General features: G+C 39.6%; 1 long non-coding RNA gene across 1 annotated transcript in view; it reads right to left on the reverse strand.

Annotated features, from left to right (window-relative positions):
* The window catches only part of LOC129536021 (uncharacterized), a 277,600-nt gene extending 270,482 nt beyond the window's left edge, over positions 1-7,118 (reverse strand). Inside the window, exon 1 of the long non-coding RNA XR_016036501.1 lies at positions 6,971-7,118. This is a non-coding gene — a long non-coding RNA (uncharacterized LOC129536021). The remainder of the gene's footprint in view (positions 1-6,970) is intronic.
* Positions 7,119-7,459: the final 341 nt, after the last annotated feature.

Raw genomic sequence — 7,459 nt, forward strand, 5'->3', positions numbered from 1 at the left:
TTACGTATATGCATGCTAAGTCACTTTGGTCAACTCCACCTCTTTGCAACACTATGGATTGTAGCCTGTCACACTCCATTGGATTCTCCAGGCAAGAATATTTGATTGGGAAGCCATGTACTCCTCCAGGGGATCTCCCCGACCCTAGGATTGAACCCACACCTCTTGCATTGGCAGGCGGTTTCTTTACCACTAGTGCAACATGTATATTTGGCCACAATTTAAAAAAAAAAATTCTGAGGAACATTATCTATAAGTGCTACTGTGAAATAGCCAGGATATATTTTTAAGAAAAAAACAAGGTAGAGAAAACAAAGAGTATGACACTATATCAAAAGAGCGTGAAACAACATATAGCTATATAGAGATATTATACAGACATTTTCTATAATTACTATAATTTTTAATGGAAGGATAAACAAAAAGCTTTTAAAAAAACAACTACCCCCAAAGGAAGGAAAGAAGAAGGTTAGGATTCAGCTGGTAAAGAATCCACCTACAGACTCCGGTTCAGTTCCTGGGTCGGGAAGATTCCTTGGAGAAAGGATAGGCTATCCACTCCAGTATTCGTGGGCTTCCCTGGTGGCTCAGATGGTAAAGAATTTGCCTGAAATTCGGGAGGCCTGAGTTCGATCCCTGGGTTGGGAAGATCCCTTGAAGGAGGGCATGACTACCCACTCCAGTATTCTTGCCTGGAGAATCCCCATGGACAGAGGAGCCTAACAGGCTACAGTTCATTGGGTCTCAAAAAGTCAGACACAATGAGTGACTAAGCACAAACACAGTCCAGAAACTAGACTCCTCTGAATGTATCTTGTCGTATGCATTAAGTTTTTAAACATGATTATAAAATAAATTTAAACAAAAAACATTTTAAGTCGTTCCTCAAAATGAAACAGACACCTAAACTGTGTATTGAGTTAAACCAAACAGAGGAGTACTTAACTCTAAAACACAGTAATCTGACTGCACATTCTTGGTGAAATACATCCTAAGGACATAAGAAATACAAAGAAACCTTACAGTGCTTTCTTTAACGATACTGATATAATTCTGAAATTAAGTAATGTCTGTATATCATAAGCTTTCGGCACGAGAAGAAACAAAAATTCTAAAATATTAAATAAAAACAAGTTATCAGTATAAACTCATGCTGCACTGTCTTTTTTTAAAAAAGTTATTTCCTAGCTCCATCTTTGACGAGACCTATAAATTACTCACCTAGTATCAATAAGCATAGCACCCAGATAGCAGTCTGTAAAAATCCGTGAAAATTCTCTCCAAATAAAAGGAACCAGTACTTCCTAAAGAAAGTGATAATTCTAAGTTCAGAGGCAGAATTTTATGAAATAAGGTTGGATCATACCAGACAGCAAGGAAGCTATCAGAAACCACTAGGGTACTGTAAAAAACACTTAGGAGCTATCTTGAAGAGGTGCTCACTACCAAAAACAGAACAGATTCAGCCACAACAAAATAACAACTGCAGTGGACTCAAACGCATAAAATATGGTAAAAATCCATGAGTTCATAATGATACTTGAAAGGAGAACAACGATATTTGAAAGGAGGAAGGTCTCATTAGTCACTTTTGAAAGGTGAATCAATTTATTATCCTAAAAACTAACAAAGGAGAACAGTTGCATATTTACTGTCATTTTTATATAAACTGAACATAAGAATAACTCAACAGTCCAATAATCAAACTGAGAAAGTTTCAGTTTAAAGTATTCTAGCTGAGAAATGAAGAATGACAGCATATCACCATTTTGCTGCTGCTGCTAAGTCGCGTCAGTCGTGTGCGACTCTGTGCGACCCCATGAACCACAGCAGGCCAGGCCTCCCTGTCCAACTCCCGGAGTCCACCCAAATCCATGTCCATCGAGTCGAGGATGTCATCCAACCATCTAGTCCTCTGTCGTCCCCTTCTCCTCCTGCCCTCAATCTTTCCCAGCATCAGGGTTTTTTCCAATGAGTCAGCTCTTCGCATCAGGTGGCCAAACTATTGGAGTTTCAGCTTCAACATCAGTTTATCCAGTGAACACCCACGACTGATCTCCTTTAGGATGGACTGGTTCAATCTCCTTGCAGTCCAAGGGACTCTCAAGAGTCTTCTCCAACACCACACGTCAAAAGCATCAATTCTTCAGCGCTCAGCTTTCTTCACAGTCCAACTCTCACATCCATACATGACCACTGGAAAAGCCACAGCCTTGACTAGACGGACCTTTGTTGGCAAAGTAATGTCTCTTGCTTTTTAATATGCTGTCGAGGTTGGTCATAACTTTCCTTCCAAGGACTAAACCACTTTTACTTTCATGGCCGCAGTCACCATCTGCAGTGGTTTTGGAGCCCCCCAAAATAAACTCAGCCACTGTTTCCACTGTTTCTCTATCTTTTTGCCATGAAGTGATGGGACCGGATGCCATGATCTTCGTTTTCTGAATGTTGAGCTTCAAGCCAACTTTTTCACTCTCCTCTTTCACTTTCATCAAGAGGCTCTAGAGTTCCTCTTCACTTTCTGCCATAAGGGTGGTGCCAGCTGCATATCTGAGGTTATTGATATTTCTCCCGGCAATCTTGATTCCAGCTTGTGCTTCCTCCAGCCCAGCGTTTCTCATGATGTACTCTGCATAGAAGTTAAATAAGCATGGTGACAATATACAGACTTGACGTACTCCTTTTCCTATTTGGAACCAGTCTGTTGTTCCATGGTCAGTTCTAACTGTTGCTTCCTGACCTGCATACAGGTTTCTCAAGAGGCAGGTCAGGGGGTCTGGTATTCCCGTCTCTTTCAGAATTTCCCACAGTTTACTGTGGTCCCCACAGTCAAAGGCTTTGGCATAGTCAATAAAGCAGAAATAGAAGTTTTTCTGGAACTCTCTTGCTTTTTCCATGATCCAACGGATGCTGGCAATTTGATCTCTTGTTGCTCTGCCTTGTCTAAAACCAGCTTGAACATCTGGAAGCTGACAGTTCAAGTATTGCTGAAGCCTGCCTTGGAGAATTTTAAGCATGACTTTACTAGCGTGTGAGATGAGTGCAATTGTGTGGTAGTCTGAGCATTCTTTGGCATTGCCTTTGGGATTGGAATGAAGACTGACCTTTTCTGTGGCCACTGCTGAGTTTTCCATATTTGCTGGCATACTGAGTGCAGCACTTTCACTGTCTTCTTTCAGGATTTGAAAGAGCTCAACTGGAATTCCATCACCTCCACTAGCTTTGTTCGTAGTGATGCTTCCTAAGGCTCACTTGACTTCATTCCAGGATTCCTGGCTCTAGGTGAGTGATCACACCATCGTGATTATCTGGGTCGTGAAGATCTTTTTTGTACAGTTCTTCTGTGTATTTTTGCCACCTCTTCTTAACATCCTCTGCTTCTGTTAGGACCCTACCATTTCTGTCCTTTACTGAGCCCATCTTTGCAAGAAATTTTCCCTTGGTATCTCTAATTTTCTTGAAGAGATCTCTGCTGCTGCTAAGTCAATTTAGTTGTGTCTGACTCTGTGTGCCCCCAGAGACGGCAGCCCACCAGGCTTCCCCATCCCTGGGATTCTCCAGGCAAGAACCCTGGAGTGGGTTGCCATTTCCTTCTCTGATGCAAGAAAATGAAAAGTGAAAGGAAGCCGTTCAGTCGTGCCCAACTCCAAGCAACCCCACGGACTGCAGCCTACCAGGCTCCTCCCATGGGATTCTCCAGGCAAGCATACTGCAGTGGGCTGCCATTCCCTTCTCCAAAGAGATCTCTAGTCTTTTCATTCTATTGTTTTCCTTTATTTCTTTGCACTGATCGCGAGGAAGGCTTTCTTATCTCTCCTTGCTATTGGTTGGAACTCTGCATTCAAATGGGTGTATCTTTCCTTTTCTCCTTTGCTTTTCGCTTCCCGTCTTTTCACAGCTATTTGTAAGGCCTCCTCAGACAGCCATTTTGCTTTTTGGCATTTCTTTTCTTGGGGATGGTCTAGATTCCTGTCTCCTGTACAATGTCAGTTGTACACTGGAGACAACTGTACTGCATCCTGTATTTGGCAATTTAGACAGTTCAAAATGGTGTGGGAAACTCAGGAATGAGCAATCTTGTTTCTATCAAAAGCCACATCTCAGGGAAAAGACAGACATCAAGTTAAGAACGTTAGAAACATTTAATGTGTGTGTTTATGTAGAAACACACGTTTTGTAAAGTAAGAGAAACAAACATACTAACAAGGATCTTTTCTCCAATTTAATAAATGGACATTCACCCCATTTATTTGAACATGTTCCAACTTCAAGTATTGAGGAGGAATTCTCTATACACAATGAAAGAACACCCAACTTGTTGACTGTGAACAACAATAAGCAAAGTTGAAATAACCCACATTCTGCAATTTCTCTCCTGGCACCCTTAGCTCAATATCATATATTATTGCATTTGAAGCACTCATTTTGATTTCACCAAACATCTGTACAGGAATGAACCTGAGGCAGGCTTGAAGCCTGGGTCTGCTGAACGATGCTATTACCTAGGAAATGTCTTTCAACTCATCCAGTCCCACAAAGAACACTCAAGAATGTGCTGGGGTTACCTGTTCCAATTATTTGCTTCCACTAAAAGCTGGCTAGCTGATCCAAAGGTCCTGGGTCAGAGAAAGGAGGGTGTCATCAGCAGACAAATCCTTGTAAGGATCTAAGAATGCTTACTTCTATTTGCAAGTGTGCTGTGTTGATTGCTGAGCTTCCATATCCTTTGCTATTACAGAAATTTTACACTCTCAGACTGTCAGGAGACTCTGTCAGCAGCATCCCTGTCCTGATATGACAACCATGTCAACTATCCCCGACATCACTTCATATCACCAAAGTTTTCTCTTTCTCATCTAGGTGCTCTCCCTAGAATGAGTGAAATTCAAAAAGATGCGGTCTCACTGACAACAAAATGTCTAGCCTATATGGGCATGTTTGAAGAGAGGACAGAGACAGCTCACCATGCCACCTTCATGAAAGCCCCAGGAGCCCACAATAAGAGATGCAAACTCATGTGAAACAAACACATCATCTTTCTCGTACTTTCGCTCTATGCTCACTTACAAATGAAGTTTGGAATAGAAGTAACACTTGTGGATCAACTATTCAGCGACATGCATTGTGCTAGCTACTTAAAGCTCTCCTTTAATCCTAATAGCCATTCAAAGTATTTTTGTTATCAGTGCCTTTTCACAAATGATTTTCACGAAGATGCTGAAGTGAAGTCAAGTGACTCAGTCGTGTCTGACTCTTTGTGACCCCATGGACTGTAGCCTACCGGGCTCCTCCGTCCAAGGAATTTTCCAGGCAAGAGTACTGGAGTGGGTTGCTGTTTCCTTCTCCAGATAACAGAAATGTTAGGTGACTTAATTTCAAAGTCTGAAACCTATTACGTGAAAGAGGCAAAAGTTAAACCCAAATCAGTACATACATCTTTATGACTTATTTCTTACAACCCTATTTGCTGTCCAAAGGAGTCATACTGACTTAAAATGATACCAGAACCAAAGATATTCCTCATTCATTTTTTTGGTGAGAGAACTGGGTAGTTTTAATATCCGGCAGGGACTACTATGCCTGGAACCAAATTTCTATATGAAACCAATACCCATTTCCATATACCCAATCTCACAGTCTATACCAAATCTCTCCTTACCAGTTAGACTGTGTGTAGTCAGTGGAAAAGCAGAAATATTTTATTCAACCTCTACAATATTTTCAAGTATTTGGACTATACAAGTTGCCCTCTACATTTCAAAATCTATGAATAATAATTATTTCCCAGATTTATGTTCGTTTACTTGGAAGTACTAAACCTTTGAATTTTACTATAAAATGAAGATTCCAAAACATGTAGTATTCAATTTGCTGAAAGCACTGTAACAAAGGATTAAAGACTAAAATTAAAAAAAAAAAAAAACACTTTCAATTCTATATAGTACGTAGATATATTAATATTAGAATATGGGAAAATGGTAAAAGCTATCACTTTCAGAGAACTTACTCCAAAAGTACTGTGCCAAGTACTTTACAAACACTTCATTTTGAATCTTCCAAAGTGTTAACTCTAGTTTACAAGCAAAGTGACAATGGTAAGAAAACGCAAGTAACTTGCCCAAAGTAATACAGATAGAAAGTGGCAGCTGCTGTTGCAGTTTATACAACTCCAAAGATTTTACCTCCTACTGTCACAGTTTACTGCCCCCTAATTCTTATCTGGTCAACATATCTTCGTCCACAATTCTAAAACCATTATTGAAACACATACAAAATTATTTAAACCTATTATTAACTATATCCATTAATTGATCATAGCTTCTAAAGTAAAAGAATTCAAAAGTGCCTAAAGAATTACCATTAGAAAAATTCAAGTAAGGCAACAGATTTCATGAAGTCCTGAGAGGTCAAGAACAGATAATTCACACAACAAAACCTTTATCACTGCTTGGGAGTTGCTGTTCTTAAATCGATGTGAAGACAGTAAGACCAGGATACCATCTTAAGTATTTAAGACAATGTAAATACTATAAACGCACCAGCCTAAAGGCTGAACCAAAGAACCCATTTGCAAAATCATGTTACCTTCAATATTTACTAAGTGAATTATAAGCATTGTTATTATTATCGTCTGCTCTTTAAAGTCTTATAATCAAATAGCAAAAAAGATGTAACCATAACTTGGACAATTTAAACTTCTGAAAGGCTATTACTTCCCCAGTTCCAAACTTTCAAATTTCTTCATAAAAGAATAATATCTGAAAACTAAGATGAGTAACATTCCCCAAACCTGAAATCTTCAATCGATCAGAGTCTGAACCTAAATACATAACTTTTTAATGTACAAGATGCAGTTCAAAATAACATATTAGTTTTTCCTGTCGTTTATCAAACACATTCAGTAGAATGATTAAAAGGGCAATGCAAGAACAATTTTCTACAATATGCCAAATAATAGATGAAGTCTTACCTCCACTGCTAAAGCTGCCGTCTGTTGGTCATAATGATTCAGAAGATTGGGCATGAAGGCAGTGTTACAAGGCAAATCTTGGCACGTCCTCAAGGTAATAGGCTCAAAGAAAACAAAATGTGCTCACCTATATGGCCCACAAACATAGTCAAGGGCATAGATAGAAGGCGATCAAACTCATAGCCATGCTTTCTCGATTGAATGAGATTCAGATGATCAGGCCTACTCAATATTTATTTTAGATCTTCATATACCTGCAGGTCTCAGCTTGAAAGTACTTCTTCTATCTTGCTGTTAAGTTCTTCAAACTCTTTGCACTGTCAGAGGTTTGTTAGCTTGGTCTCACGAAAGGCATTTGTTTTTGGTTTCACAATATGGGAAAATGACATCATCTTGCCTCTTCTCATTTTATTACATCGGCACCATCTGGCCAACGTGTCAAGTGGATCAACCACATTCCCAAACAACAGACTCCATCTTAGGAGAAGA

The sequence above is a fragment of the Moschus berezovskii genome, chromosome 26 (genome assembly GCF_049115385.1).
Source record: "Moschus berezovskii isolate FMDL1 chromosome 26, NW_MosBer_1.0, whole genome shotgun sequence".
In the NCBI taxonomy this organism is placed as follows: Eukaryota; Metazoa; Chordata; class Mammalia; order Artiodactyla; family Moschidae; genus Moschus; species Moschus berezovskii.